The sequence below is a fragment of the Sphaerodactylus townsendi genome, unplaced genomic scaffold, assembly GCF_021028975.2.
Source record: "Sphaerodactylus townsendi isolate TG3544 unplaced genomic scaffold, MPM_Stown_v2.3 scaffold_610, whole genome shotgun sequence".
Classification (NCBI taxonomy): Eukaryota; Metazoa; Chordata; class Lepidosauria; order Squamata; family Sphaerodactylidae; genus Sphaerodactylus; species Sphaerodactylus townsendi.
Window position 1 is genome coordinate 1055 of NW_025950815.1, and position 11786 is coordinate 12840.

At 46.8% G+C, this 11786-nt stretch overlaps 1 long non-coding RNA gene across 1 annotated transcript; it reads left to right on the forward strand.

Moving 5' to 3' along the window:
- The first annotated feature begins 1098 nt into the window (after positions 1–1098).
- On the forward strand, positions 1099–9969 carry LOC125425501. Its single transcript, XR_007243376.1, has 3 exons — positions 1099–1178; positions 6183–6274; positions 9822–9969. It is a non-coding gene; the product is annotated as an uncharacterized LOC125425501 (long non-coding RNA).
- The last annotated feature ends 1817 nt before the right edge of the window (positions 9970–11786 follow it).

Sequence of the window (11786 nt, forward strand, 5' to 3'; positions counted from 1 at the left end):
TTAAGGCCTTACGCGGCATGGGGCCTGCATACCTACGGGACCGCATCACCCCTTACGTCCCTCATAGACCACTGCGCTTGGCGGTGGCAGAACTGCTGGTGACCCCTGGCCCCACAACAATGCGGCTGGCCTCGACCTGGGCCAGGGCCTTTACGGCTCTGGCCCCTGCCTGGTGGAATGCTCTACCTCCAACTATACGGGCCCTGCGGGACCTTGGTGAGTTCCGCAGGGCCTGCAAGACAGAGCTATTCCACCAGGCTTTTGGAGGGGCTGACCGCGGTTTTACTGCCCCCCACTGAAGCTGCAATTGCAACGGAGGCTGCCTATGTCCATCTTTTTTTCCATCCCGGTTGGGCCTGATTCTCTGATACCATCACAGGCCCTCCCGCTCCTTCCCTCTCTTTTTGGCCTATAGATCGGGCGCCGATTTTAATTAACGATTTGATTAACTGTTAAACAACTCCTGTTGTTCAATTTTTATTTATGGTATGTAATTGCTGCTTAAATTTTAATTGGTTAATAGGTTAAGTTTTATGTGATTGCTGTTTGAATAACAGCCGTGTTGTGAGCCACCTCGAGCCCTTCGGGGATGAGGCGGCTTATAAGTCGAATAATAAATAAATAAATATGTGTGAACTGCTGTAGCCATTTGATCGAGAATGGGTGCTGTAGTTCTCCCTAAAGTTATTTTACTTCTAGTGAGGGGAAAATGCCGAGCCCAGGTTCTAAGCAGATCTGGACAGAACGGGAAGGAAAAAAATAAATCATGTTAGCCGTCGTTGACGACAGTTCTGGGCTGCTATCCCAAAAGCCTTAATGCCCTTCAACTAAAATGACCCTCAAACTGTTGACTTCACAGAGCAGGACTTTCCCACACTTGCTGTAGCCCTGACTCTTTGGTCCAAAGGGTCAGTGGGCCCTTGAAAATGACACAGGGTACAGAGGGTGTAAAGGAAGTTGGTGGAAATCACCATCCTTTATTCCTCTGTTGGGTCAGAGGAACTATGTGATTGGAGGCTGGCCAACAGAACAGCCGCGTCCTCTCCACAAATCCTTTCCTGCTTGGAAGGCCTGCCCAACGTGGTTCTCGTTTTTCCAGGAAATAGAACAGTTCATCAAGAATCTGGAGGACGCTCAAGACGAATCAGACTTCAAATGCAAAACCTTGCAAGTCAGAGGTAAGCTCCGCCCATGGCAATTGTGAGATCATCGAATCATAGAGTATTCTAAAGGAGCAGCAGTGGCGTAAGAGTATTCTGTAGTATTCTGAAGGAGCAGCAGTGGTGTAAGAGTATTCTGTAGTATTCTGAAGGAGCAGCAGTGGCGTAGGAGGTGAAGAGCTCGTGTATCTAATCTGGAGGAACCGGGTTTGATTTCCCACTCTGCCGCCTGAGCTGTGGAGGCTTATCTGGGGAATTCAGATTAGCCTGTGCACTCCCACACATGCCAGCTAGGTGACCTTGGACTAGTCACAGCTTCTCGGAGCTCTCTCAGCCCCACCCACCTCACAGGGTGTTTGTTGTGAGGGGGGAAGGGCAAGGAGATTGTAAGCCCCTTTGAGTCTCCTTACAGGAGAGAAAGGGGGGATATAAATCCAAACTCTTCTTCTTCTTCTTCTTCTTCTAGAGTTGGAAGAGACCACCAGGGCCATCAAGTCCAACCCCCTGCCGTGCAGGAATACACAATCAAAGCAATTAAAGATAGAGTTTGTGTAGTTACTTTTTATACAGTTGCTGAGATGATGACATCGGTCTAAGCTGATTGATTCCAGTGGGTTTCGAATGGAGTATCTCTGCATAGGGTTGCATTGACAGTCTGAGATGGGGCTCATCACTACCTTAAGGGTCTGTAAAACTTCCCTCTGCCTAGTTCAGTGACGGCAAACCTTTTCGAGACTGAGTGCCCAAATTGCCACCCAAAACCCACGTATTTATCGCAAAGTGCCAACATGGCAATTTAACCTGAATACTGAGGTTTTGGTTTAGAAAAAACTATTGGTTCCGAGACACGTGTTACTCGGGAATAAGCTTGGTGGTAGTCGGTGGCTTTGCTTTGAAGCAACCACGCAACTCTTCCAACTGGTGAATCACGACCCTTGGAGGGTTAACTCAGAAGCAAGCCCCGTTGCCAGCAACTGAGCTTACTCCCAGGTAAAGGATCGCGCTTTAGTTCTTCACATGAAAATCAGTGGGGTTTAACAGCTCTTAACAGGGTTACCTACACTGCTTCCCCAAAACTGGGTCTTAAGTTTTATGCTAATCTAATTAAGTCTTAAGTTAATGCTAATAATCGAGCCCAGCAGCCCAGGCCAACCTAGCTTTGGGGACGGGGACTCTGTTTGTGCGTGCCCACAGAAAGGGCTCTGAGTGCCACCTCTGGCACCCGTGCCATAGGTTCGCCACCACTGGCCTAGTTAGACACATTTTAAGAGATAATCCTGCTTGCCACTGTCTTGTGCCCTAGAATCACTACTAGGGGTGTGGAGGGTTTTGATTTTCCATTTAAAAAAATCAAAGTAGGTGGAGCATTTTGACAAACCCGAAGTGCCCTGCTGATTTGAAATCATGCCCCTGCTGGATAATTGCTTTACAAAGTGAGGGTGGAACGAACAAGCAACTCCTTCTCCACTGTAATCCATTGTGTTGAGAAAGTGATGGGCCTCCCACACACAACACAAGCCTTTATTGGCATATAAAACAGGACAAAATTTTAAAACAAAACAAGGTTAAGAAATACAGTTAAAATTACTAATTTCCAGTATAAAATTTGCAACAGTTTCACAAAAGAGCCCATCAGAGCTGTTCAGGAGATTGGGTCTCTTATAACACTCATGCCACTGAGAACATTGCAAGAAAATGGAATTCATGTATTTCATGCGTATCTGATTGTATTTAGGGCATAGAAACAAAGAATGGTCAAGTGTTTCAACCGTAGTCATATCACATGAACAAACTCTTTTAGCACGTTCCATATTCTTAAATCTTCCCTCCAGCAGAGCTGATGGCAGCACTTTACATCTTGCAGTAGCCAAGGCTCTCCTCTGGGTGGGATTAATCAGCAGAAGAAGATATGCTGCCATAATTCCTTGCATGATAATTCCTCCGGTGTCACAGGTAGCTTGCCCGCCTCAAAAAAGGAGGCGAGGTGGTCTGACAGGGAAAGGCCACCCGGGCGGTCAGCGTAGTATTCTGAAGGCGTGTTTGGGCTTAGGGCTTAGTGATTGCCAGTCCCAGTTGGGAGGACAAAAGAACTGGTTGGGGAGGAGACTGTTCCGCCCCCCTCCCCTGGAATTGGTCGGCGGCAAAGTGCGTCTACCAAGCGGTTGGTTTTGCCCGGGAAGAAGTGAACGGTAAAGTTGAAACGGGAGAAGAAATCTGCCCACTGCAGCTGCTTGGTGTTTAACTTTCAAGGGGTGCTAAGTGAACATAAGAACGTAAGAACAAGCCAGCTGGATCAGACCAGAGTCCATCTAGTCCAGCTCTCTGCTACTCGCAGTGGCCCACCAGGTGACTTTGGGAACTCACGTGCAGGATGTGAAAGCAATGGCCTTCTGCGGCTGCTGTTCCCGAGCACCTGTTCTGCTAAGGCATTTGCAATCTCAGATCAAAGAGGATCAAGATTGGTAGCCATAGATCGACTTCTCCTCCATAAATCTGTCCAAGCCCCTTCTAAAGCTATCCAGGTTAGTGGCCATCACCACCTCCTGTGGCAGCGTATTCCAAACACCAATCACACGTTGTGTGAAGAAGTGTTTCCTTTTATTAGTCCTAATTCTTTCCCCCAGCATTTTCAATGAATGCCCCCTGATTCTAGTATTGTGAGAAAGTGCAGTCAGGTTCCTATGATCTGTCCACACTTCAAAGGGGATTTGCGTTCCTTCTAACCAATGACGCCAAGTGGCCAATCCTTGCCACATGGCTCTGGTTTCTTTGTCCCCTACCATCAGATTCACCTCAGTCCCTGTGAATTTTTTGGAGAGGTAAGCACAAGGGTGAAACCTCCCATCATCACGCTCTTGGAGTAGCTCTGTGCCCAGAGCTTTGTCTGGGGCATCCACATGAACGACGAACGGGAGGGCCGGGTTCGCATGTCTTAGGATGGGTTCTGAAGTGAACGCCTGTTTTAGGGCATCAAATGACCCAAACGATTGACAGCAAGGAGTCCACCAGAGAGGTGTGCCTAGGTGGGTGGCCAAAGAACCTTTCCCTTTTGTATGGAGGAGGTCTGTTAGGGGTAGGGCCAGCTGAGAAAAGTTGAGGATAAACTCACAATAAAAGTTTGCAAATCCCCAAAACGGCTGTAGTTGCTTTCTGGTGGTGGGGGGCTGCCAAACTAATACATCTTGGAACTTGGCAGGGTCTACTTCCAGCCCCCCTTCAGAAATGCGATAGCCCAGAAAATCTAGTTTCTTCTGATAAAAGGCACATTTAGACAGTTTAACAAACAAGGAGTTCTCCAACAACCCTTTTAACACTCCACGCACCAGTTGCACATGCGAGGCCTCGTACTGAGAGTAAATCAGCACATCATCCAAATACACCACCACCCCTGGACAGAAGATCCTGCAATACAACATTTATGAGACTCATAAATACCCCTAGGACGCCGCGTAACCCGGAAGGCATTACTTGGTACTCAAACTGTCCATAATGGGTGTTAAAGGCTATGTTAAAAACCATCAGCAATGCGTACTCGATAATAAGTTTTTCTCAAGTCCAGTTTGGTAAAAATCCGCCCCTTCCCCAGAATGACCAATAGGTCCTTTATAAGGGGAAGGGGGTATTTATTGCAAGTGGAGAGAGCATTAAGACCCCAGTAATCTGTGCATGAACGAAAGGATCCACCCTTTTTTCTTTACAAATAGGACTGGGACGGCATAATTGCTGGTGGTAGACCGGATAAAATGACGGGCTGGATTTTTATCAAAAAATTCCCATAATGCTACGTCTTTGGCTGGGCTCATGGGGCATAGCCACCCTCTGGGGAGTTTAGCTCCCTGTACCAGTTCGATTTTACGATCCGTCTTTCTGTGCGGGGGTGTCGCATTTGGTTTCTTCAAACACCCGGCTTAAATCCCTGTACAGTGACGGAATACCCATGTCAGATCTGCCCTGGCTCATAATGGAAGCAGTGATCCTCTCCCCTTTTGGTGGGATTGGGGTAGATGCGTCCCTGGATTGAATGTGGTCCCCACAGGGAGGGTTGGTGAGCCTTATAATCCGGTCTGTCCATTTGATGGTTGGATCATGCTCTGCCAGCCAAGGCATTCCCAGAACTACTGGGTATTTGGCTATATTGGCGATTACAAAACTGCACAGCTCCCAATGCTCAGCACACTGCACCAAGACTTACTCAGTTTTAAAAGCAGCCGGTGGACCCTTCTGTGAGCCGCCCACCCATTTGAGTGAAAAGGAGGGGTCTTCATAGGGCAGGGGTAGGGAACCTGCGGCTCAAGAGCCGCATGCAGCTCTTCTGCCCTTGCACTGTGGCTCCATGAGCCGAGCCGCCAGCCCCATCCTTGCCCGCCCTGCAGGCAGCAGGGCGGGCACACCAACTGTCCACAGTCGGCTGGGCCACACCGCGTTGGAGTGGAGCGGGCGCTTTCCCGGCGGCCAGTGAGGCCAAGCCGCCAGCTTCATCCTTGCCCGCCCTGCAGGCAGCAGGGCGGGCGCAACCATGCACTTCTCAGAATGAGCGGAGTAAAAGGTTTAAAAAACCCAATATATATAGTGTTATCTTTATTTTGAATGTCAAAAATTATTTGCGGTTCCAAGTGTTTTTCCGTGGAAAATGGGTCCAAATGGCTCTTTGAGTGTTAAAGGTTCCCTACCCCTGTCATAGGGGAATGGGCGTTAGTCCCAGACCCTACACTACTCTAGGGTGCATGAGGCAGTTCGAACACCCTGAGTCCACTAACGCTTGGACTAACCTTCATGTGCCTTTGGGAGAATTGGTTACCATCGTGGGAAGAGCGTCTTCACTCACCCTTTGTGGTGTGCCCTGAGGCTGGGCCTGGCAGCGGGGCAAGGGGGAGGGGGGAATTTTCTGCCCCCATGTGACCCCACAGCGCCTGCCAGTGCTCTGGTCCCCACCCCGTCCCCTGATAGCTACGCATCTAGTTCTTACAGCTGAGCAAAGTGGGGTATAAATCCAAACTCTTCTTCTTCTTCCATGTCTTGCAGAACATGAGGCCAGTGGGATGACTCAGGAGGACATCCTCAAGGAGAAGATGCAGCTACACACAATGTATTTGCAGCTCGACATTATGAGACAGGTGACGCTTTGGGGTGACTGCTAGGTGCAGCCGTGCATTGGCCTCCATGGAAGGCGCTTCTTTTGTTTTGAAGCACCCGTCTAGCGTGCTGCTTTCCTGGCTGCGTCTCACTGGGAATCCCGAGGCTGGTCCAAAACCTGTTGGCAGGCAGATTTCCTAGTAAGACGGTTTTCCAGCCTTGGTCTATCTCCCCATGCCAGGCACAGATGAACACTGAGTACGTTTTAAGGTATCCAAGTGTCAGGAAGTTCCTCTAAGTCTAAGCCAAAGGAAACTTCCTAGTTTCCAGACTCCAGCTCTACCACAAAGCTGAGAACCTTAGCTTCAGTAGGTTTTGGCCAAGTGCTGGATAGCAAGATCTGTGGAGGGTTCTTGAATATGGATGGAGCCAGAAAACAGTACAACTTGTAGGTGATAAACTTACTTAAGCTGAGTGGAAGTATCTAAACAGAACCTATCTTGTCTCAAACAGGGACATTAGCTAAACACACGACATGAGGCAGGCATATGCATCAGTTACCCTTGGCCTCTCTTCTCGAGCTGTGGTGGCCTTCCTGCAGCACAACCCAGGCCCCAATCCAGGGTAGCCCCTCCTTCAACTCAAAACCGTGCTCCAAGGCCCTCTAGAAGAAGAAGAGTTTGGATTATATCCCCCCTTTCTCTCCTGTAGGAGACTCAAAGGGGCTTACAATCTCCTTGCCCTTCCCCCCTCACAACAAACACCCTGTGAGGTGGGTGGGGCTGAGAGAGCTCAGAAGAACTGTGACTAGCCCAAGGTCACCCAGCTGGCATGTGTGGGAGTGCACAGGCTAATCTGAATTCCCCAGATAAGCCTCCACAACTCAAGCGGCAGAGCGGGGAATCAAACCCGGTTCCTCCAGATCAGAGTGCACCTGCTCTTAGCCACTTAGCCACATTGTTAGATCCTTGCCAGATTTAAACCAATCACATTCCTTTTTTAATTATTTAACTCTTTAAATGCCTCTAAGACAGCATGATGTTAGTGGTTAAGAGCAGGTGGATTCTAATCTGGAGAACTAGGTTTGGTTCCCCACTCCTCCACCTGAGTGGTGGACTCTTATCTGGAGAACTGGATTTGTTTCTGCACTCCTACATTTTTTCTGCGTGACCTGGGGCTAGTCCCAGTTCTCTCCAAATTCTCTCAGCCCCACCTGCCTCCCAAGGTGTCTGTTGTGGGGAGAGGAAGGGAAGGGAGTTTGTAAGCCACCTTGAGTCTCCTTGCAGGAGAGAAAAGTGGGATATAAATCCAAACTCTTCTTAAGAACATAAGAACAAGCCAGCTGGATCAGACCAGAGTCCATCTAGTCCAGCTCTCTGCTACTTGCAGTGGCCCACCAGGTGCCATTGGGAGCTCACAAGCAGGATATGAAAGCAATGGCCTTCTGCTGCTGCTGCTGCTTCTCCCGAGCACCTGGTCTGCTAAGGCATTTGCAATCTCAGATCAAGGAGGATCAAGATTGGTAGCCATAAATCGACTTCTCCTCCATCAATCTGTCCAAGCCCCTTTTAAAGCTATCCAGGTGAGTGGCCATCACCACCTCCTGTGGCAGCATATTCCAAACACCAATCACACGTTGCGTGAAGAAGTGTTTCCTTTTATTAGTCCTAATTCTTCCCCCCAGCATTTTCAATGTATGCCCCCTGGTTCTAGTATTGTGAGAAAGAGAGAAAAATTTCTCTCTGTCAACATTTTCTACCCCATGCATAATTTTATAGACTTCAATCATATCCCCCCTTAGCCGTCTCCTCTCCAAACTAAAGAGTCCCAAACGCTGCAGCCTCTCCTCATAAGGAAGGTGCTCCAGTCCCTCAATCATCTGCACTTTTCTGCACTTTTTCTATCTCTTCTTCTCAATCCCTCAATCATCTGCACTTCTCTGCACTTTTTCTATCTCTTCTTCTTCTTAATGGAAAAAAATTCTGATCTAAATTATTAGAAATTGCTGCATCCTCAGTAAATTATTTAACTCCATCGCTTCAAATTAAAAAACTCACAACAATGAATGAATACAGCCTCATTATTAAGATCTGACATAATAATAGCAGCAGTATATAATTATAATTCATTCAAGGAAACATGTATTGTTCTCCTTTTTTAATAATATTTTAAATGAATTTTTACCCATGTATAAAAACACCACAAAATTGAAAAATTATAGAAAAACATCAAACCATGTAAGAAACAAAATAACAATAAAATGGGTCTTAAATGTTCAATAATATATAGACGTGATACAAATTTGAGAGAGAACCATCCATTTTACTTATTTTGTCCCCCATTCTGCTATTTAATTGTTTAATTAGCACCCACTGGTATGTATCAAATAAACATATTTACAGCCTTGACTGCTAACATATTAATAACACATTAACCTATTCATTTAGTTCCTCTGAATCTAATTTTCATCTCCATGGATATTATTTTTATTACGATCAGATTCCTTCAGCAGCCCAGGTCACCTTACTGATGACATCCTTGGACCCCTTTCCCTGACTAAGATCCAAAGTGTCACATAGCTTAGATCAGCGGTTCTCAACCTGGGGGTCACAACCCCTTTGGGGTTGAACAACCCTTTCACAGGGGTCGCCTAAGACTCTCTGCATCAGTGTTCTCCATCTGTAAAATGGATAAATGTTAGGGTTGGGGGTCACCACAACAGGAGGAACTGTATTAAAGGGTTGCAGCATTAGGAAGGTTGAGAACCACTGGGTTAGATGGTCAACTACCCCCTCCTCCTGAAATGGGCAAGCAGTTCATATGATCTTGCTGGGCGCTCAGCCAACACAGGAAGCAAAAGGCCCAACAGAATTTGATACTTGTACTTTATCAGGAATGTACGGATATGCAAGTCCAGCTCCCCCGAAGCTCCAACTGTCCTTTTGTTAATCACAGATGCTGAAATTGCTTACAATTCAAAAATCATACCTCCCTTTGTGGTCCAACAATTAACAATTAAGACAGTTCTAAGAGGAGGGAAAAGAATAAATCACAACAGTTTCTGTTAAACAAGAAACTTTGTAATATCCAGCCACAAGCCCTGATGAAGTCCAGTAGGACTAGTGAGCCCCCTTTGTGACTCTGTATCCAAGAATTAGTATTGCTAACTCTATTGGGAAATTCCTGGAGATTTTGAGGTAGAACCGTAGGGTGGAAGGGGTTGGGGAGGGGTATACTAGCATAGAATTCACCGCCCAAAGCAGCTGTTTTGTCTAGGGGAACTGATCTCTGTAGTCTGGAGATGAGGTGTAATTCTGAGAGATCTCGATGCCCCATGTGGAGGCTGGAAATCTACCCAGAATTCTTGCATCTTGAAATGTGATCTGGCAGAAAATAAATATGGAAGGGCTTTCTTGAAATTAGAAAGTTTGAATATCATTGTTTTGACTTCCGATCTGAAAAGTTCCCTTTAACTCGCTCCAAGCCTGTTGGTTTAATTTATTAACAAAAGGCCTCCTGTTGCTGGATTTTGACTTCCAAGTGTCTCCAAGGAGGATAGATTTCTTGGGAACCTCTTCTTCTTTTTAGGATGTGGTGCGCAAAATCACGGCCTTGCTGAACCTTGCAGAACACACACAAAACGCCCTGATTATGGAAGACTTAGTTGAGTGGAAGCAACGGCAGCGAATTGCGTGCATCGGAGGGCCACCCAACGCATGCCTTGACCAGCTGCAGAGTTGGTAGGTGTCTCAACTATGGGATGTGAGAGAAGCCCAGAAAGAGAGGGATCCTTGAAAAATGTACTTGAGAATGTCTTTGTTGTACACCAGGCTGTTGGTTTCGATTCATTCGGGAGATGCACATGCTCGTAACCAGCTGTCTTTTAAAAAATATTATTTTATTTCCATTGCAATAACATGCAAAGAGAAGAGGAGCATGCCATCCACCATTCCACACATGTGTGATCAAGGTGTTTGAAAAGACAAGGACTTTAGGTCTCTCGTAGTTCAGTTCCAATCTTATTTGTTGTGCAGTACTCAAGCAACAATTTGGAAAGTGTTTCAAATGCACTTGCAAAGAAGACCACAAAACTACATCATCAGCATAAAGTACTAAGGGCACATAAACAGATCCCAAATAAGACCTATGACCAGCAACTTTAAAAAGGTGCAACATCGTTTAAGAATAGATTAAACAAGGAAAGAACCAAAATACAACCCTGCTTGACTCCTTTATTAATAAGATTTATTTGAGTTGGCTTCCCTGCCATGGAAAATGTAATTTGACAACTCATAGAGGTGTGTAGCTTTTTAATCATGAACAAAAACCTCGTATCTATATTGATATTTGCTAGCTTGTTCCATAAGAGTTCCCTTGGAATAGCGTCAAAGGCACCTTTTAAATCTAAAAAGGCAGTATACGCTCCCTTTTCTGGTATATTTATTAACCAAGTGGGATAAAGCTGTGCAGTTATCTAGGGTTGTTTTTCCTTTACAGAAGCCCATTTGCTCTGGGCCCAGTATTCTCTGCTGGGACATCCAAGATGTTAATCTATTAATCTGGATAATGGATGCTTGGCATGAAGTTTCCCTATTACAGAAAAAGGACTGGTTGGTCTGAAATTAGCAGGGTTTGTATAGTGTGAAGTGCCATTAAATCACAGCTAACTTATGGCGACTCAGTAGGGTTTTCAAGGCAAGAGCTGCCAACACACGTGAGTTGCCATTGCCTGCCTTTGCGTCATGACTCTGGTATTCTTTGGAGGTCTCCCTTGCAAGGACTAACCAGAGCCCACCCTGCTTAGCTTCCAAGATCTGATGAGATTGGAGTAGCCTGGGCTATCCATGTCAGGGAATGTTCCATAGCCATATATCTATATCAGTGATTTTCAACCAGGGTTCCGTGGTACCCTGGGGTACCGTGGCAATGCTAACCCCCCCCTCACTTTTGTGGTGTCTCCTGCCGGTGCCAGCAAGGACATGGAGCTGGCTTGGGGCAGGGCCTGCCACAAGGTCAGCAGCCACTTCCTGCTCCCCCCCCCCAGTTCTTCCCTTCACTCCGGGAGGGGAAGGTGGGGGGTGGTGCAAGCAGGGGCACTGGGAGGGGAAGGTGGGGGGGGATGGCAGGGGTACCGTGAGATATGAAGAGTGAGGTCAAGGGTACCGTGACTTCGAAAAGGTTGGTAAACACTGGTCTATATGAAGAGATTTAGGAAGAATTCTGCAACACTTCTGGGAATAACAGACTGCTTGATACCAGTTGTATTTTCAATGCAGACGACGGGACAGTGTTAGAAAAATGTTCTATCTTGCTGCAACTAGTTTGTTTTGAGGCACAGTGAGAGAAGAAGGATTGTTGTTGTGGACTTTCCGGGCTGTGTGGCCGTGGTCTGGTAGATCTTGTCCCTAACGTTTCGCCTGCATCTGTGGCTGGCATCTTCAGAGGTGCACCACAGAGAGAGGTGTGTTACGCAACACACTTCTCTCTGTGATACACCTCTGAAGATGCCTGGGTTTTCTTAAAGCCATGCCACTAAGACAGTGGTGGCGAACC